The sequence below is a fragment of the Passer montanus genome, unplaced genomic scaffold (genome assembly GCF_014805655.1).
Source record: "Passer montanus isolate IOZ18808 unplaced genomic scaffold, ASM1480565v1 scaffold82, whole genome shotgun sequence".
In the NCBI taxonomy this organism is placed as follows: Eukaryota; Metazoa; Chordata; class Aves; order Passeriformes; family Passeridae; genus Passer; species Passer montanus.
The window spans coordinates 506,279-534,014 of NW_024373479.1; positions in this window are offsets into that span (position 1 = coordinate 506,279).

Here is a 27,736-nt window from a genome sequence, read left to right on the forward strand (position 1 = left end):
AGGGAGTGTATCGGTAATTTGGGTACGAAAAGAAGTTTTGCAATACTCTCAGTTTATTTTCCCTGCACAGAATATTGATTTCTTGCAAACAAAAAAATCACAAACCGAGGCAACTTTTAAAAAAATAAAATTCCTCTGTATTGTAATGGCGCCATGAGGAAAAAAACATGGGAGAAAAAAGCCCATCTAATGTCTCATTAAAATAGATTTAATCTCATCTCAGACCAAAGATGCTAAAATGATTTCATCATAATTGTATTGTTATGGAATGACTGTTCTCTGTAATCTTCACTCTGAATTTCTCAGTGTTGTAATGTTTGATTATGAGGAGAAGGAGGCTCAGCATTAATTTTTCCATTCAACATTGAAGAGGTGTAAGTAGGTAACAGAGATAGGGATGTCTAATGGCAATACGTGCAACTTTTGTAAAGCTGGAGACATTTTAGAAAGCAATTTGGTAGCAGACTGGATGTTTTACAGCCTTTTAGTCTTTTATTTTGTTTTCCAAAGTGGAGAGAAAGAAAAAAAATAAATCTTCTCTTTCAGACCTGCACTCTATTCCAAACTCAGCTGAGCTCCTGCAGAGCCTCCTGGGGTGTCCCTGAGGCACCAGGGCAGGCTCAGGGGAAAAGCCCAACACAGCTCTCATCTGAGCTCAAATTAGGGCTTCACAGCCTATTCACAGTCCAGCTGCAGACCCTGAAAAGACTTATCAGCTCTCACAAATGCAGATTTTTATTGAAAATAGGAAGGCAGCACTCTAGGCCACAGGAGCTCCAGCAGGGAGCTGGGAGGGGGGATCAGTTCCTCTGTCAGTGGGGAGGCAGCACAAGGGGCTCTCAGCACTCCAGCACAGCCGGGCATCCTGGGACTCTGCATCTCTGGCTTGCTTAAGGCTGCTCTGGGGTAGGATCATCCCCGAGCAGGAATTGCAGCTCCTCCCCCAAATCCCATATCAGCACATCAGAGTGAAATCTGTCTGAAGATAACCGGGAGCTAAAGGGCATTCAGCTGTGCTCCTCCTTATCTGGACTTGCACAGGGAGGCCAAAACCAAATGAGACCCTCGGTGTATAATTAAGTTGTTCTGTCAGCAGCAAAAACAATTAAACCTGGATTCCTACAGATTTGCCTCTGGAGCCTCCCACAGAAAGACATCAGATCTCCTCCTACAGCACCTTCTACACAGAACCTCCTTCCCTGGGGTGTCTCCTGATCACCTTCATGTCCTCTGTACTTTTCCCCCCTCAGCATTCCGCGGTGATGCTCTGATCATGTGCTCTGCCTTTTGGACAAAGCTCAGGACACACAGCAGCCAGGAGCTTTGTGGGGGCATGCATTTGTGTGGGCATTGACTCAGCCCACCACCCTCAATGCAGTCTCCTGCTTTCATGAAACTTGCAGGAATTTCATAGCTCCCTGACAGTAGCCTCCTGTCCTGAGGAGCTGAGAGCCTCAGGAAAGAAATGTAAACAAAAACTATCTGCTGCTGTGGAATGCCACAGGTGCATCTTCCATTGGAACATGTGGATTGTTTTCAATTGGTGACCACTCACAGCCACCTGTGCCAAGGCTGTGAGCAGTCACAGGATTTTGTTATTGATTCCTATTCTATTCTTGTCTTTGTAGCCTTCTGATCTTCTTCTCTCTGTTCTTTTAGTATAGTTGTAATGTAGTATTTTAATATAATATATAACATAATAAATCAGCCTTCTGATGAAAATGGAGTCAAGCCTCGTGTCCTCGCACAAGGGGTCTCAGCCTAAACAAGACCCTGTCAAAGTTTGTTGACATTGGCCAACAGATTGAGAAAGGCAGGGGGCAGGGGCAGACGGGTGCTTCAGTGGCAGAACCTTTCTTGCCTCCAGGCCTCGGGCTTATAACCAAGTTATTGGAGAGAAAAATCAGCTGTTTCCTCGGGATGTGTGACTTGCACAGGAGTCAGGTGGGCTGTGAATGAAGGGGAGGGGAGGCATCCAGCTCTGGCACGGGGCAGCCGGGAGGGCTCGTGCATTCCTACAGGGGCTTTGTGCTGTCCTTTATCCCTTCTCACTGCAACCAGCAGCACTTTGGAGTGTTGAACAATAAACACTCAAAATGCTGACAGAAGGAGAACAGCTTGATCAGAGCCTGCTGCAGCCACTAATCTGCCTGCTGCAACTTCTGTTGTTGCTATTTTGGCTGCTGCTTCTTCCATACTGTCTCTTGCAGTGTGTCCAAGAAAGCCGGGCTACCGATCCCAAACTCAGATGTACCAACCTCAAGACCCAACAGAGAAACACCAGCACAGGGTTTAAGTGTGAAAAAAGTCTATTCCCAGGTACCTACTTTGGTTGCTGTCATTTAGGACAGTCCAGATCCACAGTGCCATGACTTAATATAGTTCATGCAGAACTAAACCAAGAAAGTTCAGGTCGCTATCTTTCACTTTCAGGCTTTGAGGAGCTGTGCAAGGGGAGAAAAGCCCTTGATACTTTCTCCCAGAGGCAATAGAAATTGTTCCTTACTGTCTTCTTTGCAAATCCAGGAGCAATTTTGTACCTTAAAAGTCAGGCTCTGCTCTGCCTTTCAAATACAGAAAGGGTTATTTTCTGACAGATTTCAGACAGCCCTGAATCAGCAACGTTCTCAAAGCCTGCCACATGAAGATACCAGAGCTATTTTTTTCTCTACATTGTGTAGTTGGTTTTTTTTAACCAGGCTTCTTGTACTTTCTCACAAAAGCTCTGCCTTTCCCCCTCCCTTTCCAGATCTCCATTGCAAAACCCCTGACATGGACAACATGCACATCTGCTCTGAAGCTACAGTCATCTGTTGTTCTCTGTGAGGCCACTGCATGCATGGGGCCATTGTGCAGAGAAATGGGGCATTATTTGTGTGTCAGGAGCGATTTCTGCACCATTCCAGGGAACCACAGAGTCCTTGGGGCTCCTTCAGCTGTGGCACCACCACAGCAGTGGGTCCAGGAGGTGTTTTTCCAGGGGGAGGGGGAATAAGCATCAGTAGTGATGAGCTTTGCTGGAAAACATGTTCTAAGAAGGAATGAGAACTGTTGTTGCCCTCTAAGTCAGGAGATTCAAGACAACTGTATTTTCAAGGGGCTTAAACTTACACAGTCCAGCAAGAGCAGCTGTAGGGAGCTCACTGGTGCTTGGATGGTAAATTCACCCCTCTACTCTTTCCATTTGCATCTGTCAACCTTCACATTGTGCCACCACTGCAATTCCCAGCAGAACCCTGTTAGGAACAAGCCTGAGGATGCATCAGGGACAGACTCCAGCCTGGGAGAAAGCCCCATGGAGGATTTTGGTGATGGGAGGCTGGAGGAGGCACAGCAGCAGTGAGACATCATACCCTGACACGCTGTGATGGAGAGCAGGCAGCCACCAGGCTTTGGAGCACTGCAAAGGACAAACAGCCTGGGCCAGATGAAGCAAAAAGGTGCCACCAGGAGCTGTGAAAAGGGAAGGGAGAGAAGCTGTGGGGTAGGGAACAGAGAAGGCTTTGCAGAATTAATGTCTAAATTTGGAGGAAAGAGGGCAGAGATCCAAAGGTTTATTGACAGTTAAATAGCATTCTCCTCAGTTAATTAGTTTCATAGCTACTCTTAATAATATATCAAGTGAGCTGAAAAGCTTGCCAGAAATACTAGGAAGTGCATGGAAAATGTTCTAAGCAGGCAGTCTGACTGAAAAACTGTGTGGTAAGTGTCCATCTGATAAATCCCTGTCATGCATCTGGTCAGCTGCACAGTGTGGTCCAGGGGAGCTGCTTTCCCTCGTTTGAAAAGCATAGGGACGTTTTTATGTCAGAAGAAAATGAGGGTCAGATGGTAGGATTCATGTCTAGGTGCTTATGAATCTTGTCCCAAGACACAGCTCCTCTCTTGAATCCTTCCCCAGGCTCATTCTTTATCTGGGAGGGCAGTCTCTTGTGCTTGGCCTGGCTCTGTGACCTTTAAACCAACAGAATACTGAGGTTATGGGCAAGGCCTCTCCCAGGTGTGAGGTGTCTCACCAGATCTGAACAGTAACACCCTCAACAGCCCACTCTCACAAATACTCAACCAGTGCCATCCAAAGCACTTCAGAAAATCTTGGCTCGTGGGGATGGTTTTGTCAGAGCATTGCCATTTAAAAGAACAGAGAAGGAAAAAAATCTGTAAAAATGTATTTTGGGAATAGCTTATAGACACCCACCTTAGGCTTAAGTAAGACTGATGAGGTGATGCATCTCTGGGATAATCTGTGCTGCTCTGTGTAAGAACTGCTGAGGCTCCAAAAGCAAAAGGGGGAGGACAAATTCCCAGAGTCAGGTGCAACCTTCGCTTCTCCAAGCGATTAGTGCTTTTCACTCAGGACCAACACTGGAGAATGACTCTGGAAATGTCGTTTTCCTCTAATACCTTCCTGGCTGCCCGTTCCTGGACACCTGCAGAGGGAAGTGTGTGGTGCTGACACACCATATGGCCATGGCTGCTGCACATCAGCCCTGACACTGACACAGAGCCCAGCCTCGGGGCGTTTTCCAGCAGGACTCTGCCTGATTCTTGTGCAACCCCAGAGCACACCTCGGGTTTCTCTGCTGCCTCTTGCCTCGGGATCTGTAAGGGAACTGCTCACTGCAGGAGATGAGTGACGCTCACGGAAACCCAGCAGATGATACGGTGTGATCACAGTGGATTCCAGCTGCCTGCACTGCCTGACACTCACAGTCCTCCCACCTGTCTGTTTTCGGTGTGACCACTGCCTTTCCCTGCATATCGTGGCACTTGGTGCTGGCTGGTGACAGGAGTGTCACCTCCCTCCCAGCAGATGTGGCTCCAGCAATGCCCTGGCCATCAAAGAGGGAGACATTCCCTGCTTCACACCTTTATCACTCACAGGATGAGAGCAGAGCCATCTAACAGGCAGTTTGTCCTTTTTTTTTTCAGTGTTTGGACTTGGGAAATACTTTTCCCTTTTTCTACCCTGCCCAGGCGGAGGTACCCCTACCCATGGGGTGCCAGTGAACAACCCCATATTGTGTTTATAACAAGATAACAGGCATTCCAGGCATCAAAACCCAGCAAAAGCCCGGGAAGAGAGGCTCAGGGAAGTCCGTGGCATCCCAGAAAGCCTGTCCGTGTGTCCTGGGGCTGTCAGCACTCCTCGGACCGTGCAGTGAAGGGTGGCCTGGGGGACAGACAGACAGTAGCCAACTCCCTGCCCCAAATCCCTATTTCTGGAGCTGGCAGCGTGCCCTGACAGGCTTGCAGGACGGCTGGGGTGGGGTTTGCTGTGAGGTTTGGTAGCTCCCGAGCCAGCTCGGAGGCAGAGCAGAGCAGAGCGGGGAATTTCCCAGCGCTAATTACGGAGCAGTCGTTCGCCGGAGCGGCTCCCCCTGCCAGGGGATTAGGCACAGCATTGTTTCCCACTCAATAAACCTTTCCAACAAGCGCTTCATTCTCCAGGCACCGTGGATGAAAATTAATCCCGGTCCCCCGCTTCTTTTTTCTCATCAGCAGGGGTATTTCCCCGCCACCACTCCCCCCTGCCCCAGGCTGCAGTGACAGGGAAGGCGCATTCCAGCCAGCCAGGGGACAGCGACAGTGCCCCTCCAGAGACACAGGGCTTGTCATCTCTGCCTCTCTGGATTCGTCAAGAAGATGGCAAGGCTGTTTGATCTCTGAGTGATGTCACTGACGTTTGTTGGTTCGCTGCTGAGCGCGTTATGAATGCTCAGAAATGCTGGATGGGAGAGCCATGGTGGGGACTTCAGTGCGAGGAGGATTTGGTGGCTCTCCAAAAAGTGCTGCAGGTTGCAATACCAGTGCAGGGGGATCCTGAGAGCCAGAGGAACCTGTCTTTCAAACCACGCTTTTAGCAGGAGCCAGTGTGAGCAGAGCCAAACCCAGGGACCTTGGGAATCTCCTCCAATTCCTATTGCCAGTGCTCGGGGGAAGCAGAGAAGCTGTGCCTTCTCCCCAGTTCCCACTCTGAGGAGAAGGCAGGAGCTCAGGCTGGGTTTTAACCAGGAGAGAAGAGCAGGCCTTTGGGTTTCTCCCATTAATTTACTACATTATCCATTCAACTGAGCCTGCTGCTGCAGAATTCCTGCAGGTTCTCCAAGGGCCAGTGTATCTCACAGCCACAGACAAGAGTACCCTCCCCAGTGCCATTTCCCACAGTGCCTGCACCCCAGCGTTCCCACTCATCCTCTGGGACACAGAGACTCACAGGGTGGTTTGGGCTGGAAGGCACTTTATAGATCATCTCACCACAACCCCCTGCCATGGTCAGGGACACTTTCCACCAGACCAGGTTGCTCAAAGCCCCATCCAGCCTGGCCTTGAACATTGCCAGGGATGGGGCATCCACAGCTTTTCTGTGAAACCTGTTCCAGCAACTTCTCTCTTCTCAACATCTGGAGGCTCCTGGTCCCTCCTTGCACACCTGCTGCCTTTGTTGTTCTGCACAGTTTGCTCACGGGGTGTTTGCAGCTCTCCTGCATCCTGTTGCAGCATCACCTCTTGCAGCACCAGCATTTCTCATTCATGAAAGAACTATGGCAGCTTTTCCCCAGCCACACACAAGCGTTTCCACACAGCGACACCCTTGAGTCAGTGCACACAATCCTCCCTCAGCAGTGCTGGGACTGTCAATCTTCTCACACCTGCTAAGTGATAGAGTGCTTCTCCCAATTTACTTATCCATCATTTTTATTGAGAAATCTGCTCTAGTCCCACACAGTTATATGAGTTAATGGAAGGATGATTAGGGGATTCTGTGGGAACGAGCTGTGATTTCATGCACACTGATGCAAAGCTGGGCCTACACTGCACCATTTCCAGCACAGCTGCTCAGAGCAGGATTTAATCCCTTTTGCCATGAGTATGTAGTTATTTGAATCCTACTTTGCTTGTTTTTATAATTTTCAATATCTGTGTATATTATTTTAAAAGCCATATGGGTTTTTATTGCTGCGTTTCTGAGCAGGGAGAATTCTGTGCCAGTCTGGTCAAATCTCAGAGAGCCTCTCTTCCTGATTAACTCTTCTAGTGCCAATTCAATTCCCAATATGTCATGGAGAGACTACTGATGCTTACAGCCCAGTAAAGACAAGGAATAAGCATTCTCCCAGTCAGCAAAAACACTGCAGGACAGAAACAGAATAATTTAAAGGACATGTGATGGTAAAAAAGCTGTGAAAGCTCTCCACTGAGTCCTGTTTCAGTGGGAGGTGAAGCCTGGGGGAAGGACATCAACAAGCTTCTAAATGCCTGAAGTCCCAAAGCACTTTGACAGCGCCTTAAAACATGTGTGAAAACTTTCACAAAACATCTCCTATTAAAAGAACTTCTAGGGCTTAAAGGTGCTCTTGACTTCTGGGGTTTAGAGAGAGCCAGCTTTTTCTTTGCAAAATTAAGATCTGTGTCTTTTTGAGCTGACTACAGGTCAGGAAAGATTAATAAGCACCAAGAAGAGGGGTTGGGGGTTTTGAACAGCGTGGTGGGGGCTGCAGTGAGACTCCAGTGATGTCCCTGAGGCAGTGCCAGTTCAGCCTCAGTGAGGGCAGCTGCACAGTGGATGGGATTAGTCCAGAGTCTAATTTGCAAGACATTTTAAACGTGTGTGTTGAAAGGCATTGAGGGACATTCCCATCTTGTCAGGCCCTGTGTTAGTGGAAGCCGGATAAATGCTCGCTGGCTGAGAAGGGAATAGCATATCATCCCTGACATCCTTAATCACCACCAGCCCTGGAAAAACACCCGCAACCCGGCACCTGACAAGTGCCTTTAGTGCACAATAAACATCAGCTGCTCCTTTCTTACATCCATTTGTTCTGCCTCCCTGTTCCTCTGGTCGTGTTGAAGCAGGGCTGGGGTTTTGCCTCGGTGCTGATAAAGAAACCAGAGCTCTTGCCAGCTGCTGGCTGGACCTGGGGACCAGGTGAGCAATCAGCAGGTCCCTCTCCAGTCATCCTCCATGTGCTACAGCAGGAGGAATTCAAGCTGGTTCAAGAACCTTTTAAACTACAGAGAGCAGCAGAGATGAGAACAAGCTTTTCCCCTGCACAGCCCTCGACAAACTGTGTCAAATCTGTCTCAACCCAAGGCTGCTGCTCCATGGCTTTGACATTCAAGTGGTTTGTTTAGCACATATATATCACAAAACCCCAGGAACTGAATTCTCTATAAATGACAATTGATTAAACATTCAAGCTATATAAAGCACTGTAGCATTGTAAATACATTTTAAGGGGGGGAAAAGATCTTTGAAATTCACTTCAAGCTTTCTTTTCAATTATTTATCATAGAATCTCAGCCCCATTAAAGTCAGGCTTAATGGGCTTGTTTATATATTACAGAAAACATTCTGCTTTAATTGCCTGCTGAAAGGCTCTTACACCCGCCTCTCTCAGCTTTGCATCAAGGCAGGAGCCCAGCCAGGCAGGTGGTGGGCAAACCCCCTCCTCACCTCCATCCTGGGATGCTGAGTGGGGATGAAACTCATCCACAGGGATCAGTCTGTCACTGGGGAGGCTCTTTGGCTGGTGAATTCACACCAGCTTTCCTTCCTGGTCAGGTACTCCATCAGGAGAGCAGATCAAAGGGATGATATTTCCATTTCCCACAGACCCCTTATCTCCATGGGTCTTATATCCATGTCTGTTCCCATGGTACAGAACTACTTTGCCTGTGGCTTCTGTTTCTGAGATCCCTCTTTTTATCTCTTCTTACTGCTGGAAATGATCAAAGTTGTTTCCATGAGGGCTGACACAGTGGGAAAACCATGTAACTTCAGAGCTGGGGACACCCCAGCCCCACAGCAGCACTTTTTGGGAGGTTGGATGCTGGCTGTGTCCTCCCTCTGCTCAGCCACAGCTGAAGAAGATGCAGAATTAATTGAGGAAATGAGGTGCATCTTCACTTTTAGCAGCATCTAAAGGGAAGGGAAAAGGCTTCTGCTGGCAGGCACTGGGGAGGTTCTGGAATAGCATAAATATCTGTGTGTGTTGGGCATGGCATGGCATTTCTGGCTCTGCTGACCAGAGCACCTTGTCTGGCTTGCCTTGAGGGGGGAAGAGAGAGAATTTCTTACTAAAAACATATAGGAAACACAGAGACAAACATCCTTGTGTGCCACTATGAAAATTAGAGTGATGGCTCCATATAAAGGTTGTTTGAAGGAAAACAAAAAAAAAAACCAAAAACCCACCTACTTTGCAGTTCCAAGCACAGAGACAAACATCCTTGTGTGCCATTACAAATATTAGAGTGATGGCTCCATATAAAGGCTGTTTGAAGGGGAAAAAAAAATACCTACTTTGCAGTTCCTTACTTTTAAGCCCATTTCAGCTCCACTGATAAGTTTAAAGATGGAGGAGTAAGTTCTCTGAAATCACTTCAGAGAAATAACACCAGTTTCTTCAGAAGTTAGATCTTCAGTACCTGAAATTTGGAAGAAAAAAGAGAGTTGATGTTATAATGACTTCTGTATTTTGTGCTGAAATTACATTTTTGGCGCCGCTAAATCCCATTGTGTGCTACAGAGGATATAATCTAATACTCATCAGAGGCAGGCAGCAGGGAGGTTTACTGGCACTAAAATCAATAGGCACTGAATAAAATGGCTCCAAATGGTTTAGGACCATGCACACATCTTCTTTTGTAAGCTTAAAACCATTTGGAGAGGCATTAATTCATTAAAGGCCTCTTGAAGAATGTCATCATACTGTGTAGTCCGTGCACATCAAGAACATCATAGATTGTGGCTTTTATAAAGGAGGCTGGAGAATATAATTCTTCCTGGAGTACAACAGACTTTAAAATATGGTGCACTTTGAGATCAAAACAATGTTTATTGCAATGTAGTTACTAAATATTTTAACACATACAATATAAAGCATAATGCATCCTGGAATGTGTTTATGCTACTGAAGTAGCCACTAGATTGTCAGATCCATTACAAACCACCATGTAGAGCTTCTGAATTGTTTTTGTTTCCTCTAATAGTTTTTTCTTTCTTTTTTTTTATTGATTGCATGATATTATAATCCATTTTTATGTAGGGGTACCAACCCAAAGCTCTTAAACATCTTGAGGACATGGAATTAGCATGCTTGCCCTTATTTTTACCTTTCTATATGGTCATTTTTGCTTCCATGTGGATAAGGGGATTGAATCCCTTGACTGGGAGGTGCAGTATGTTTCCATTAAAAGGTAACTACTCTGCAAGTAACTGGGGACCTCCTCATTGCCTCGCCCTCCACCAGCCTGAAGCTGAAATGTCACTGTGACACAGAAGATAAAACTCAGAGCTTCCCGCTCTGAATACACTGCTTGATGGAAATCAAGGTGACTCGGGGACTCTAACACGGGCCATGGCCAGGGAGCCACAATAACATATTGTCTGTCCTGGGCAGTGCTTACAGCAGCTTCCAGTACCTGCAGGGTCTGCAGGAGAGCTGGAGAGGGACGTTTTGAAAGGACACAGAGTGACAAGAGGAGAGTGGCTTAAGCTGAGGACAGTTTTGATTAGATATTAGGAAGAAATTCTTCCCTGTGAGGGTGGTGAGGACCTGGCACAGGTTGTCCAGAGAAGCTGTGGATGCTTCATCCTTGGAAGTGCTCAAAGCCAGGTTGGATGGGGCATGGAGTAACCTGGTCTGGTGGAAAGTGTCCCTGCCTATGTCAGGGTGGTTGGAACGAGATGATCAGTGAGGTCCCTCCCAACCCATTCTATCAGTCTGTGGGTCAATGCACAGCTGCAAGTCAGACCATGATGGGCCATTCCCTCACCTGGTGCAGGGTGGCATCACCCTGGCATAAGCTGTGGGATGACACTGATGCCTCAGGTTTTAGCTTTTATATTTTTCAGATTCTGTGCTGCTTTAGTGTGTGGGTCTGGGCTTCATATGAGGGGATGGTGAGCTCTCTGCACAGAGCAGGGAGACAAAACAATTCCTGCTCTAGCTGGGGACCAAGGACAAATGATCCACATCTCAGGCCCAAGAGCACAAACAACATGGACTGAAGAGAGAAAAACAACAAGAATGGGGCTGCATGGGCTAAAGCTGGAATTGGACAACTAACTCCAATATGCAAATGGACCAAAACTTATAAAAGTGAGAGACCCTGAAACCAATCATGCATTTTGTGACCATTTGGGTTCATCCTGGGTGTAGCCCTGGCTGGGCTCTTGTGCTGCCCAAGGTGGATCTATTGTGGCCTCCTAATAAATCCCTACTTTATTGTTTAACTCCATCTAGTCTCTGCTCTAGGTCAGCCTTCACAAGGCATCAACACCAATCCACAGCAGCTGAAGAAGCATCAGCCCAGTGGGTGCCTGCTGGAATTTCCCTCTGGATGTCATTTTGGCTGCTGAGCACTGCCTCCCACCCCACATGTGCTGTGGGATGTGTGGAGCAGGAGCCCAGGGAGGACAGGCTGTGCCGTGGCCACGTGTGCAGTGCAGGCAGGGAGGGGGACACAGCCCTTCCCCAGGATGAGCACCGTGCATCCCAGCAGCTCAGCACGTGGCTCTTTTCCTGGAGATACAATTCCCATGGAGGAAGGGACAGCCCTGTTCCTCTCCCCTGCCTGCCAAACCACAACAGAGAATTTGACCATTAATTTAAAGGCTTAAAATTAGACTCTTCCTTTAAAACAGATGCATCCACCTAATGTTTCAGCACTAACTACAGGCACTGCAGTTCTGTACAGTTTCAGATCACAGCATCACCAGCATGAGGAAGGGGGATTGGTTTCCCTGAGCCAGGGGCTGTGCTCTGCTGGGGCACAGCTGGCTTCACACCACCCTGGAAACTTCCTGGTCTATGTCTGTTAATGAGATATCACAGGGGCAATGAGGAGGTGTATCCAGTTCCTCATGGCTGTAAATCAGAAATCGTGGGCACTGAATTCCACCAGCCACATCCCCTCTGCCCAGCTCTGAAATGCAGGATTGATGGGCATGAACAACAGCATGTGGTGTGGTCAGAGAAGCCTGACAGCAAGGGAGCTCTCTGTGATCAACCAGAGTTGGTTCCCAAGCTGGCTTTTTCCACCTTATTTTACAAATAATGCTGTTATCTTTCCAAGAACTAGGAAATTTTGCACAGGGACAATAAAATTTACTGCATGTGACCAGGAAGTGTGGGTAAAACTGAAATGTGCAGTTTTGTCATCATCACATATGTTTGACAGAGCCTTATCATGAAGACTGACAGAATCTAGGATAAATTTTCCTGTTGTTGCCAGATGGAGGGACCCCTAAGTAAGGGCATTTTGGCTCAATTCCATTTTGCAAAAAGTTTACGCAAGGATCAGTTTGTACTCTTCCACAGACCAAAAAATAATTAGAGAAAGCCTGTAGCTGTCCCATAAACATCCTTACACCTGCCCTTTTTCATTTTTTTGTTCGCATTTTTTAATTTGCAAGAGCAAAATACACTCCCTAAGCCTGGAGTTTGTGGAACTTGGCATCCCAGCAGCCTCACTGCAGCACCCAGGTCCAGCTGCCTTTGCAAGGAGGGAAGGGTCCACACAAAATCACAGGGAACATGAGACAGGGATGAGGAATGCCAGTTGAACCATCCTGCAGATATAGGAGTGGCAGTGAGGAGAGAGGCTTGTTATCTGTGTGAAATTCCTGGGCAACTTCCAGCAATGGAAGTTCAAAGAAAAGTACATTATTTGAGAAAGCTTTGAAAATATTCATTGAAAGCTACAAAAAATTGCTACTTAAATTGCAGGGCCTTTTCCCTGTTAATTGAAATGCTAAATGAGTTTCTGCCTGTCCTGGTTTTTCCACCATTTTACCTATTAGCAGAAAAACATTATCCTCCATGGAATAAGCTTCAAGATATCCACAACCAAAGAAGAGCTGAAACTTCAGGATTTATTTCATAAATATTAATATTTACATACCTAATAGATTCCTTCTTTCCTTTGCAGAGTATATATTCAGGTGTCTCAAAACACAAACACTCTGCAGTAGAAAATCACTGAGGTGTTCTGTTCATATAAAATTGATGTTGGATTGCACTGCCTTTTCTATGGGGCTGAAAACTCCCAGTTCCCACCAAGTCCAGCTGAAACCTCTAAGAACCAGCTGTTCCTCTAAGAACACCATAAACCAGCCCACAGGGTGGGTGTGTGGTGGGGTGAGCTGGCACAGAGGAGTGCAAGAACTGCAAGGTAATGTCTGGAAGTGTGCTCCCATTCAAGATGCTGCAATTAAAAGATCCCCTATAAAGGTGTGTCTCACTCTCAGCACCCCTCCTTCACAGCTGCTGTGCACCATAGAGGCTGAGGCTTGAGCTCTTGGGAGGTGCTGCCTGGGAGGCTCTCTGGTTTGCCCATCCAGTGCTTGGGTAGCTGAATATTCACTGTGTCATAGCAGCTTTGGTAGGGTGTCAGAGGCTGGGGGTGCAGGGCAAGGTGTGTTCAGCCACCCCCCAATGGATGCTGGCTCTCACCTGGCCAGGGCTGGGAGGATTTCCTCCTGGTGACACTGCAGTACACCTGGATGGCAGTAGCAGGATGCTCTGAAAAAGCAGATTGAGCCAGGAAACCAAGGTGGGTGTTTGCATTTCTCTTGCAAAACGGGTCTCTGTCACTGCTGGCTTCCCAGTGATGCAGAGGAGGAACAGACACTGCAGAGCCACAGGTGTGTGCTTACAGTGAGGACATTTTGAGGAGGTTCTCTACTGGTCTAAGCCTGTTCTGTAAACCCTTGCGTGGCAGGATCCTGCCCTAAATTGCCTTTGGCCCGTGCCTGCTGCCTCCCAGTTGCTGCTCTTGAGGGTCCCTGTGAGCATGAGCTGGATTGCAAGCACAGGCTCCAGTTCCAGGGGGATCAGCATGAGTGGCTCAGCCCCAGCCAGGCTGCAAGGGAGCTCCACTGGAGAAGTGTCTGCAGCGTCTCACGGAAAAGAAACTGCGCCATAACATCTCATCCCATCTCAGGGGAAATGCAGAGCAATCAAGCCATTTAAGAATATATTTCAAGCTCTTCATAGCAGGTGTTAGACACTATTCTGTGGCTGCTGACAGGAAATGTGTGTGCAATTCTCCCAGGTATCACGCTCAGAATACACTTCTTAAGGGCTTGCTGCTTAAAAAATTCTGCAAAGTGCAAATGGCTCTCGTAAAATCAGATAGTAAATTGTCTTATCTGTTTGTCCTGAAAGTGCTCAGCCAGCTGGGTCTTTCCTGCACATCAGAGCCAGCCAGCCAACACATCGCACGGCCACTGGGAACAGACAATTCCAGGCTAGGAGCTCACATTAGGAAATCGTTCTTAGGAGAAAACTGAGCTCAAAGTCCCATTAGCTGCTGAGAAAAAAAAATTAAAAGAGGAAATCAGCATTTCTACTGAGGACGTGTAAAAGCATTTCTCACTCCTTCCCTTGCCGTGGCCATGGGAATGAGCAATCAGCACAACATAAACCAGCAGGTTGTGATGTATTCTCGTGGGGGGAAGAAACTTCCCTCCACATCAACACTCAAGCGCTGCCTTCTGCTACTCATCACAGGGCAAAGAGAAAAAAAAAATCTGGAAAGAAAACTCATCTAGTCTTAAAGAGAATTTTAAAGCCTTTTTTCCCCTCCTGTTCCCTGAATAAAGGTAATTGCATAACAAAAAATAAGCGTCCGCAAGGGAATGACAGCGGACGTGTGCGGTGGGAGAAGGGCTTTGGCACCACGAGCTGTCCCTTCCCCGGAGCTCCCGCCTGGGCTGGGCTGCGACAGCGACCCTGGCTGGGAATGTCGCCGGGAATGTCGCCGGGAATGTCGCCGGGAATGCGGCTGTGAGCGGGAGCCGCCGATGGGGATGCTGCCGGAGCAAGGCGGAGGGAGGGCGCGGCTGCGGGGCCACCCCGCCGGAGCATCTGCCGGGGCCCGGCACATATGGAGCCTTTATTCCTCCTGCCTCCTTTTGTTCCTCCTCGTGCAGGCACGAGCGTTTTCCTCACCTCCTGCCAGCCGCTATTGTCCGAGCGGGCTGCGACAGGCTCCGGGGACAGCTGCTGCCTCCGAGCTGGGGGACGCCACAAAGGACCCTGTCCCGGTGCCCTGCCCCATCCACTTCCCCCATCAACCGGGCAGCCGCAGTGAGCCAGGAGCGGTGATGGACACGCTGGGTCTGGTTACCAGGGGACAGGGAAGATGAAGCCTATTTTTGCTTCTGAGAAAAAAATAAAAAAAGGGAAAAAAATAGCTAGAGGAAAAAATCTGGTGGGCTGCACACCTTCTGTGAAAGGGAAAACCACCTTCCCTTTGAATATCTGTGAATTAGGAATACGGATATTTAAAGATGTGGAGGGAAAAAAAGAAGTCATCCAGAGCTAATTATACAGCTGTTGAAAAGCCCAGTAAATATGTTACTCAGGGATATATAATACCTTTGATGTAGTTGTAATCCGACTGAAGTTATTATAGGTTTTCACAGCTGCAAAGCGATCCAGCTTAGGAAGGCTTTTTTTTTTTGCCTTTTTTTTTTTTTTGTAATTTGCAAACGCAGAAAAGAAATTCTGCTGCCAAAGCAAAATGAAGATTCTCATATAAACACAGTAACACAAGCCTAAGAGAAATTATAATGATACTGAGGATTATTAACCTGTCCCAAAGCCTAAAAGAGTTTACTGGATAATAAACGACATCAGCCCTCCAAGAGGGCTGGGTTTCAGACAGGCTCTTCTTAGAGACAATTAAAGCTTTAAATAAAAGTGTGACTTTGAGGTGAGAATTCTCTATTCCCTTCAAACTAACAATAAGTAAAAGCTATAAATGCTCTGAAAAAATATGTACTGAGGCATGAAATACAGGAAGGCCACTAGTAAACCTCCAACAAGTTCATTTAAATTGATCATGGATGCAATAATATCAGGAGGCTTTGTAAATGGATGGGTTAAAAGCTGGAACTTTATTGCTGTTTTCATTCCCCTGGGCCCTGTGGTAAAACAAGTCTCCACGAGAGATCTCTAGGCACTGAATGAATTATTCACTCAGTTATGGGTCATTAAATGAGGCTGAGCGAGGGCCGATGTCCATTATTACACATTATTACATTGTGGTGTATGTAAAGGGGCTTACTTGGTGAAGATTGGTGTGGGCATCTTCTCAGGATGCCTGGCCATTTCTGCCACAGCTTCTTCTGAGCCCCTTTGGCCGAGCAGAGGGGTTGTGAAGCAGCAGCACAGCTGCACAGAATAGGATAAAAGAGGTTTGAGGTTAAAACCACAGGTAAAGGAGAGGAAACGTTAAGCATATTCAGATGATAATTGCAGACATGGCTGTGTTAGTTTTATGCTGTTATTGCCCTCCAACAGCTTTTTGTCACCTTTCTGCATTTCCCCAAGCAGTGTGGCCCTCCCATGAGCATCTCCTGTCCCAGACACCTGTGATTGCTGACTGCCTTCCCTACACCTGCATAACCCATTTCCAGAGCTGGCCACTCTTTATTTCAACTTGGATAAATCTGTCCACAGTTTTGCTGACTTCTAGTAACATCTTGGTGATTTCTAAATCAAATTCCAAATAGACTAAAGTAAACTTTTCCCATTTATGAAGTTTTTCCATGCAACACTTCACCTTCTGTTGATGAAACTGGGGCAGCCTCTCTGCAGTGTCCAGAAGTGCTGAAATACAGTTTTGCCCTTGGTCTCACTTTCTCCTTGAGAAAAAAAAAAAAAAAAGAGCTTTTTTTTTTTTTCCTGAGGTCAGGAAAGGAGTGAAGCTGTTCTTATCTAAGTAGTCCATGTTTCTGGTGAGGGACAGGATTGTGGGGAGGACATGCCACTCTCGGGGGCTGGAAAGCCAGCACATCCCATAATCCATCACTATCTTGTATGATCAGAGGCAGATATGTAAACATGTCCCTGTTTGAACACAGTCTCTATGGGAATGATTTAGCCAAACTTTCAATTTAAAGCAGGGCAAAAATTTCAGTTAAAACTTCTGTGGCCTTTATAATCAAAAACAAAGGCTAGATTTTTGTTGACCTAAATGTTTTGGTAGTTACCCTGATATCTTCATGTTGGTTTAGTTGAAAAATGCCCCTACCAGTGTTAATTGACATTTTCTAAATCAGATATGATGGCTTTTCAGTTGAAATGACTTTCTGCTCAGAAATTCAAAAGAAAAACATTTCACAAGTCCTCAAAAACAAGCCAAAAAGGTGGCGAGTCCTAACGGCTTTCCTCCCACTCTTTCAGAGCTGTCAGAAAAGCAACATGAAGAAATTGGGGAAAAGAAAAAAAGAAAAAGGTTATTATCATGGCCAAGTTTCTTGCTGCTTACTCAAGCAAAATTCCCAGCAGTTCAAATCCCAAGACCCCCTTTCACTTTCCAATCAGACAAAGAGTATTCCACTGAAGTTAATGAGAAAGAATCCGAGGTATGAGTGAAAGCTGAGACAGAACTTCAGGACTTGTCTTGATGACTTAAAAAGACCATACCCTGAGTAAGAAGGTATTTGTAATGAAATGTAAGCCCAAGACGCAGCAGAGGCAATTTAGCCTGCTATATTGCTTTTCTTAGGATTGCTTTTTATTAATGTTATTGTTGAGCTCAACGTACACAACCAGTCTCGAGGGGTGAGGAGGCAATAGCTGCTCTCTAATGCTGTTTTTCATTTCTGGGCCCTCAGTTCAAGCCCTTCAGGACACTAATTATCCCAAGTTGTTATTATCTGACAGCTGTCTATGGCCTCTGCAGAGTGAGGTGGTGGTGGCAGCCGTGCTCCCAGTGGGCATTTGTCAGCATCGTGCAAACCCTGCTACAGATTGCCTGGGATTTCTGTTGGCAGTCTGATCATTTATGGAAAGAAACTTGTCTTCTCACCCCTAGCAGGATCTGCTGTCCTTCACATCTAAAAGGAAAGGATGGGTGGCTGAAGAGCATGTCCCTCCAGAGTTGATGGTGGTGCTGGATCACTAGCAGAATGTGTCCGTCCAGCATTGATTCTGCAGGACACCAGCAGTGACCTTCAGGCTCCAGAGATGTCACCTGAACACCTTCAGGTGTGCTGACTCCAGGGAGGAAGGTTAGTTCAGTAGCTGGCACACTAACCATGGGCAGCTCTTGTCTCCCAAGCCATTATGGACACATCCATGCCCCAAGGGCCCTAGTGTAGGACCTGAACCCATTCAGGCTGTTGTGATCCAATTAGTGCAAGGTCAGGTCACAGCCCAGCTCAGCAGGCAGGCAATGGACTTACATTTCTCCTCTGCTCCATTCTACCAGTAAAAAGAAGCATCTTCTTTCCTGCAATAGATTAGGGGGCCACATTCCTACAGACAGGCACCAGCTTCAGTGGGAATGGGGCTGTAACCAGCACTGCCTCGCAGCCTTAAAGCCAAAATTTCCCAATATATCACTTCTCATACTCCACAATTCGCTAGGAATAGATCCACCAGACTGTCCTACAGCAAATCTGGGCAGCTCTGCCTGTGTATATGTGAGTATAGATGGCTCCTGCTTCAGCTTAGCAGCAGCACGGACATAGAGAACTCCTGGAAAAACCGACACCAGCAGCAACTATAAAGAAACTAAAACCTGCAGGCAGCAGCCAGAAAGAAAACATTAAATAGGTTTTGGCACAGCAGAACTAATAAGACCCAGTTTTCCTTGGGTTTGTGTCTTCTGCCCTCTAGCCCACATGGTGACAACTTCTTCCTCATAATCTCCATCCTCAGCAATTCTGAGCTGCCATGAACTGTCTGCTGATTGCTGCCCTCCAGGTACATGTTAGGAACTGGCAACTGTCCTTATGTGGGGCTGTAATTCAGAGGTCTCTCCTCCAACAGCTGCCAATTTCCACTCAACTTCTAAGACTTCAGCAATCTTTGAAATTTCAGGTGAGACTATGCCTTTTCCTGAGTCACTCTCCTCATGAGAGTGAGAATGAGAGATTTCACAGAGCAAGAGAGGACAGGCATTCAAGGTAAATCCTGCAGGCTGATGCTTGGGGCATTCGTCCAGACAGGTGGGTCTCAGCTCTGTTTCCTGCCTTGGGCATGTTTTCCATATTTCATCCTGGTTTTGCTATGCAAACACTGGAGTTGCAGCACTCACAGTGGAAGGTGCCCCAGCAAGCACAGTGGGGTTTGATCCACCTTCAAGCACTATGCCTATATGAAACAGCTGGAAATTGGAGCTGGAATTAGGAATTAACGTGGTTAAAATCCTTTTCCTAATGGCCCATCATTAGGAAGTGAGCTTCCCTCAGAAGGGAAGTGTGAAGATGAGTCCCAGTGGATAACCCAGGTACTACAACAGTGTAGGGCACACACAGATAAATGACATAAAATCAAGCAAGGTGAAATGAGTAATAATAAGTCAGTTACTGCCTCCTCGTTCTGTAACACCTCTCCCACTTCATTAGATAGAATTTCACTCCTGTGAATATGATAAACTGGGCCAAAAATTCCTGGCATAGCTCAGTCATCCCACTGGCTTTGATGAGTAACTGAAGGAAAACTAATTTGCTCCTTTTCTAGAACTTGAGCTGAAGGACTAAAATTGAAAAAGGGGGCAAAAATGTTGTGTAATATAGCAAGATTTATGTACATGTCTTAAGCAGATAATTCAGGTTGAATGATGCTTAAAAGGCTATTATAGACTTGCTTCCAGCAATGAAATAGCCTGTACTGCTATAAAATGTCTGCCCAGGGCACTTCAGTGATTTTGATATTCTCTTTCTAGACTAGCCAGGGGAAATAGCTGAAGTGTCTGATAATGGAACCTTCTCTTTTTTTATGCTGCTGGAACAGCTCTATCCTGTTAGCATGAGGCTGCTGGAGATGACTGAAACATGTATTTTTAAACATGCAATTGTTTTAAAAGTATCAACTCTTCTCCACGCTGAGATATCAGGAGAATTCCATTAAGCTAATTGGTTACTGTGTATTTCTCAGGCCCACACTGAACTGGATGTGTTGGGTAAAGTCCCTCTCCCAGGGACTCTCAATCTGTCCATTTGTAGTGAGCAGAAACAATTGACATTTCTTCTTCCCAGTCTGAAAATGCTGATTCAAGAAAGCAAACTCTTTTGGCAGAAACTCATGGATCACGAGAGACCTTTTGGGAAATGCCTTGGAGCTGCAAGAAAGGCACTGCTCTTGCACAGAGACACAAAAATGAGAGAGAGATGGACCCATGGACCGGCAGCTGCTGCTGCTGGGTCTGCCTGGCCAGGGTCACCCACTGGAGAGGGAGTTTTTCATTTCCTTTTGGCCAGCTAATTCTGTATGAAGGATCAGATATCACCAAAAACCAAAATCATGTTGCAGCACACGGATCTGTCACAAACTTAGCAAGCATTTTATTTCTGCACAGGGAGAGAAAATACTGAAGATGCAGAGAAGTCCCATGGCATGGGAACATCATTTTCCACTCAGCTCAGACAAAGGGCTTTTAAAAGCCAGTGCTGTTCTTGTCAGACATGGGCACTGAAACAAGCATAAGATGTTCATTATTAACACCCTGAAGTCCAAAAACTCCAGAGATATGGCAGAGAAGTTCTTGTCAGATATAAAAAGCAGGATAGCATTCAGCCATAGCCAAAGGAAACTTCATAAATTGAAACACTGGCATATAAAATGTACAGTGCAGGTGCTATTTAGAGACACCATTTTTAAAGGCCCTGTAAAAGCTCTGGCACAATTTTCTTACATGCAAAAAGTGGCATATCCAGTTTTCCCCCTCCAGCTTTAGCACTTGGATTTTGTATAGATAACATTTGGATAAGAAAAACTGGAGGAGAAATTTCAAGCTTACCTTATAATATCCAGGGTGTGGAACAGACATACATAGAACTTCTCCACCATTTTTTCCTTTTTCCTGATTAAGTCCATGCCTTGAAAAGGAAAATAACTGGGGTGGGCCAGCAAGGCTAAAGAACAGCTGTGTTTAACTGTTGCCTTTGGTCTCCTGCTCCATTTCCTTGCACACTTTTAAAAGCAGTACCTGTGTTTAGTCTAATGGAAAGCGTCTGTCTGAAGGTGCTCACTGCTCCTATGAACATTTTCACAGACACAGTGCTCAGCCCCATCTGGCTGGGTTACTGATGATGTCATTTCTCACAGCAGTGACCAAAACACTGGTTTTTGAGCAGAATTTTTTCATATCTCCTCCTGCAGTTTAAGGAAATGCAGAGTAGCAAATAGCACCTGCTGTGCCAGAAAAGGATTTCCAGGCTGAAAGACTGTGTGGAAGGGAAGGCTTTTTGCCCTGACCTAGGAAATTGTCATCTGTAGGGAGGTGCAGTGAGGAGTTAAGACCACAGGCCAAGAATATTCAGATTTTTTTAAAGGACTTTTTGGAGAGAGGACATTGAACAGAAGCCTGAATTTTCACAAGCTGGTGTGGGTCAAGAAGAGAAAAGCGTAAGCAGCAGCAGGAAGAAAGGACTGTAAAACTTTAAGAACACTGCCAAAAAGTGAGTTTTCTCTTCCTCTGTCACCAATAAATAAAATACTCTGTAGCCTTCCCTTGGTCACTGATTGCTTCAGTTTTGTTTCAGTAAATAACTTCTAGTAAAGCTAGATGACTTTTATGCATCTTTCCTTCAATTCCTCTCCAAAGGCACGGACTGGTGATGCTGTCCAGGGTCAGATGCATGCTGTTGCTTTCACATTTAGTTTCACACACTTGAGCCTTTCTTTTGAAGCTTGGGAGCTCCCAGTCTGATTGGAGCTGCCAGGTTCCCCTGGCTGGACTGCTGGGCACCAGGCTGCTGGCACAGCTCGAGGGCTGGATGATGCAAAATCCTCCTTTCCCTGTGATGCACAGCAGGGAATTGGCAGGAGCAAATGGACAACTGTTTATGGAGACGAAGAGCACCTTAATAAAATGTTCAAAGAGATGTGCAGAAAGCCATGAATTGCTGGCTGATCTTTAATTTCTTTCAGGGGTCATCCACCAAGTTCGACACCAGCGCTCTGCAGACCCAGCTGGGCTGGAGCAAGGCTGCAGGCTGGAAACTGGGACGTGTCTCTTGAAAGGTTAACTCCTTCCGGGACATTTCAAAATAAACAGCCACCACTCTCAAGTGCCTCCTGCCAACTCTGAAAAGCACATGGAAAACAGGCCCAGGCAGGGGTGTGGAGGGGAGCAAGAGAAACGGTGAGAAAACAACACCTGCAACCACAGGCATCCCACTGGAATCTGCAGAAATCATCAAATGGTGCAAAAGGATCTTCCAGATCTTACTACAGGTCAAATTCTACAAACCTGCCCACAACCAACTGTGCAAACCTCTGAAGAGGATTTTTTTCCCTGATTAAATGGCCATTTTTCTCCTGTAATTGCCTCAGGGGTATTACTAAATTCTGCATTGGTGAAAGATTCAACAGACTCTTAAAAAGGAGAAATGGGAGTTCAGTACTTGACAAGCCCACCTGAGGTTGGAAGGTTTGAGATGTCTTTTTCTTCCTATACATATTTTCACCATTCTTCTATATTTCAAAACTCTTGAGTGATATTTGAACATGCAGATTTGCTTCAGGTAAATTGCTTATACTGTCTGTTCCGTATTCTCAACATAGGTACTCTGTAGAGGTTTTTCCAGTTTCTTTCAGTCTTGTTTTCTGTCCTTTTAGCCTTAAAAAACAACCCCCCACACTGTTCTAGAGAAACCCTCAACTGTTTTTCTAAAATATGTTAATCTCTCTATCTACCAAGTTACCTTGTTTTTAGTGGAGAAATAATCCTCCATTAATATTGCATTAAAACACTGCTTCTCTACATCAAGGGCCAAACTCCAATCTCAGAAATGCACACACAATGTTGCTGAAAGGAATGGCAGTTCCACACAGGAATCCAACAGCAACATCTGGCCCCAGATGTTTTATTTATTTGTAATTTAACATTGCATTATACAATATTCATAATTTTGCTGCTTTCCATTTCAATGACTGTTATTTGTATGACTTTAAGAGGCTGCCTGAATGCGTTTTTAGTGCTCAAACAAGGAGAAATGAGTACACCAAAGCAAATCTGCACGTATTTTTGGAGGTTCAGAAATGTTCCTGATGAACTACACTCATCTCAGTGGTGAGAGATGCTGAACCACCACAGTTCCAGGGAAATCAATTGTGAAAACACCTATAGGTATATAGGAGAGCTGACTTTCAAAAACCAAAGGAGCTTGCAATCAAGGACATGTTGATAAGTTTTAGGAGAGGCAGCTGGTCAGAGAGCACATGGCAAACTTGTGGCACACATGGATGAGAGGACAAGTCCCAGTGCAACATCATTCCCTTTATGAGTCCATGTCCCTCTTATCCCCATCGTGGGCATGGGGCTGAAGATGCAGACATAAAGTTCTGACATTGGAGCTGGGTGCATGATTTAGCCTTTCAGAGCTGGGAGAGTTTATAGAACCCCTAAAAACCAAGTAAAGCTGCCATCATTTCTTGATTTTGCTAATTTATTGTTTAAGGCTTTCTTTCCTACTAAACTGGAGCCCCCATGCCTCTGGTCCTGGTTTGTCCAGGAAAGAGTTAATTTTCACCCCAGTAGCTGGTACTGTGTGTTGTTTTGGATTTAGTGTGAGAAAAACATTTACAACACACTGATGCTTTAGCTGTTGCTAAGTGGTGCTTACCCTGAGTCAAGGGCTTTTCAGCTAAAAGTGAAGGAGCACAAGGAGATGGGAGGGGACACTGCCAGGACAGATGGCCCCAAGTGACCAGAGAGATCTCCCATTTCACATGAGGTCATGCTCAGTACATAAACTGTGGGGAAACCTGGCTGGAGGCCACTGGTCAGGAACGGGTTGGGCATCAATCAACGTGTGGTGAGCAATTTTGCACACCCAATTCCTTTGTCATTATTATTACCATCATCATTATTATTTTCTTCATTTTCTGTGCCATTATCTCAACCCAGGAGTCACTTTTACTTGTTACTTTTTGCTGTCATAATTCTCTCCCCCATTCCATTACAGGGTTGGGGGTGAGCAAGTGTCTGTGTCAGGCTTCGTTGCTGACTGGTGTTAAACCATGACACCTGTAAAGTTAATCCTGCCCATAAACCAGAAATCATTGTTAGTATTTGCAAATCTCATCACTGGAATGGAAATGGTGACCTGTGGGACCATCCCACTCTTCAAGCAATTGAAGCATTAAGACGTAATTTATGCACTTGAGAAGAAATTTCCATATCACAGAGTTTGCTTCATTCCCTGTTATGACTTATGAAGGGTGTAAGTAGCAAATGAAGCCACAGAGATCTGGATTGCGTAAGAACTTGTTTTGACATGTACAGTGCATCTTATTTATGGTGATAGCCCAAATGTTCTGATTTAATGCAACTGAACGTTATGACAGGGTTGTCCAGGCCAAGAAAAAAGGCTAAAGAAAGATCATATAATCTTCATTTCACTATGTGTCAAAATCCCAGATAGCTGTGACACGTAAGACAAGCTGTCAGTGATGCACTGAGATTAATTGGGGAGTTCTTGTAGTATTGATGTGAAAGATGGACTGTTGGAGAAGGGAGAGAAAGAGGGAAAAAAAGGAAGGAAGGAAGGAAGGAAGGGCCTTTTCCTTCCAGAATCTTTCCTCCCCAGCTCCAACCGGGTCCAAGCACTTGTTCCAATATCTGGTACCAATGACTGCAGTTAGCTGAGCATGGCTGTGTGTTTAAACACTAAGCAAAACCAGAAGAGAATAGATTCATCTTAAATCCCTCCCTTGAACACATTTCAAACCTTATCTGGCATTTACTGTAGGAGCTCTGGTTAGAATTATTACAGACATAACTGTCTTTGATGCATGCTCTATCCAACTCTATCCACAGGCAAGAGGTTCCACCACTGAACCCTAAACTTTATAGATATGTGAGATGGTTTACTTAATTAGAGTCCATAATATATTCCACAAAGATAGTAATCAAAATACCAGCTGGTGATCCCCTGCTCAGCCACTTCTCCTATGAATCAAAAAAAAATTATTCTTTTCCTCCTTGTAGAAGAGTGTTGCTGAAAACAAAATACTAAATTTTGCTTTTAGGGCTCTCAAAAGACTAGGCAAGATATATTAGCTGTCTGAGGACAGAGAACTTTCTATTCTTGGTGGAATTCTTGTCGGTTTAATTGGGCTTTGTTGAAAAAATAATGTTATTTTAAAGGAGATATTATAAGAGTGTGGGTATATTTTTATACACTCCATCACTGGTGTATTAGAAGTCTGCTGTAGAGTTAATGTTACACATATTTATAATTTTCTGTGATGTGTATAAAAAGTATTTGGGTATTTTAAAAATATACATGAGCATTACTGTAATACAGATGTAACAATTCAGTCAGAATACCAGCATTTGTTCTCTTTGACAGAGATTGTAGTCTGGGCAGCTGCAGGGAAGATTTTTACCACATCACAGCAAGCCATGATTCAACCAAGGACTTGAAATTCTCCCACACTCCCCCTTTCACAGCTCTTTCCAGTTTTTACATCCTGGCTCATAGGATATGCTGAGCTGGGAGGGACCCACATGGACCATCAAGTCCATCTGGAACTGCTCAGGGCACTCCAAAGTCATACCTTGTGCCTGAGAGCATTGTTCAAACACTCCCTAAACTCTGCCAGGCTGGTGCTGTGACCGCTTCCCTGGGGAGCCTGTTCCAGTGGCCAACCAGCCTCTGGATGAAAACCCTTTTCCTGATATCCAGCCTAAACCTCACCTGACACAGCTCCAGACGTTTCCTCACCTCCTGTCACTGGCCATGAGAGTGAAGAGATCAGCACCTGCCCCTCTGCTGCCCCTCATGAGGATGTTGAAGACCCCAGTGAGGTGTCCCCTCAGTGTCCTCTTCTCCAGGCTGAGCAGAGAAGCTTTATCTAAACCCACTCTGTCAGTTCGAGTCATTCCTCTTGTCCTAACACTACCTGCCTTGTAAAAAGTCCCTCTCCAGCTCTCTTGTAGCCACTTCAGGTACTGGAAGGTGCTCTTAGGCGTCCCTGAAGCCTTCTCTTCTGCAGGCTGAACAATCCCCACTGTCCCACTCTCCCTGCAGCTGGGGATTGTCTCCCTGACAGCTCTCTTGCACAGGCAGCTCCCACTGCTATGGCCAGTGTGAGGGAAATCCACCTTCTGCCTCTGTGATTCCCAAAGGCAGGGCTCTGAGGTGCTCTTGGCAAGCTGAAAGCTCGAGTTCCAGTTCATATCCCTCACAACCACTCACACCAATAGTCTGACTTGGATTTCATCCACAGACACAGGATAGACACCAAGGGCTTTCAAATCAGGAGAGGCAGACTGATTCCCATTCCTCTGTAATAAGATCTGCAGTGAAGAATTGGAGAGTAAGCCTGGAACCTATGGTTTCATTCAGACACGCAGCACTTCATCTTCCATCTACTCCAGAGGCAAGGGGAAGCTCCATCATTGTTAAACTAAATCACTTTCAAGCTGATAAGTTACCAAGTGCTCTCTTATAGTCTTTTCCTAAACAGAGTAAATATCTTCCACTTCATACTTGGTCAATCCCTGTTGTTAGCATGGACTGACCAACATGACGTAATCTAAAGAAACTGTTGCAAGAAAGGCATTGTTATACCTGTTATTTTGGCTTAATAAGGTTTTCAACATGCATCGCAGTGACTAATGTCAGAGTTCTTCCCTGGGAACTCCATTTAATGTGATCCAAGTCCTACGTGTCCTGCCTTTCCACAGAGAAAGCTTCCCCAGGTCAGGCAGGCTGGATTTTCTCTCACCATCTTTCTTCTGGATGGTTGTTTCCCTCATCTTAAGGGCAGAGGAAAGGAAAGAACAACCACACAGTGTTATGAAAATCAACCTGGCAAGGAGCTGTGCTCTTGTGTAATGTCTAACTGTTGTCAGCAGGCTACGGTTGAACCTGCCCAAGGAAATCAGAGCTATGAGCCCAGATTCCTCTGTCAGCATAAGCTTTTCATTCACACCTTACTACAGTTCCTGACAGCTGCAGCTTCCTTGTCAGATTAAATGTATCAGGATTCTGTGTTTTCAAACCAAGTAAGTTAAAAAAAAAATAATAAAAAAAAAAACTTATTAGAAAAAGGCCAGAATAGTTGTACTTATTTAACAGCCATAATTACATCTCATTAATACTGAGAGCAAAGGTGGGAAGGTGGGGAATCACGAACCAAGCAAAACAAGCAATCCTGTGCTGGAGGAATACAAAGAAATCCATCACATGCAGCAATAGTTGCTGCTTGTTTGCAGTGGTGTCTAACACAGCCTGGTGCTTTTCATACACCTTCACTCTGCAAGAAAGGCAAATCCAAAGGGGATGCATTAGGAGCCTCTGGGTGGATGCTGAAGACGTGGGCACCCTCCTTCCCAGCCTGTGGCAAACTAAGGACAGCCTGGCTAACACAGGCAGGCAAAGAAATCCCCTCCAAACTCTCCTTTCTGGCTGTGGGGCCATGTTACTATAATATTTTATGAAAAATCGTTTTTGCTAAGATTTCTTCTCCTAGGAAGATGAGAAGCTTCAGAGAAAAATGTAAATAATAATTATCTGATTCTCTTCTCCTGTGTTTGCTGCTTTAGAATGTACTAAGTGATTCTTTCATTGGTTCCATGAAAATTGTTTTTACTTAATGACCAACCAAAACCAACTGTGTCAAAACTCGAAGTCATGAGTTTTTATTATTCATTCTTTTCTAGCCTTCTGTCTGTATCCTTTATAGTTTAGTATAGTTTTAGTATATAATTTTCTTTTAATATAATATCATAATGTAATAATCAGCATTCT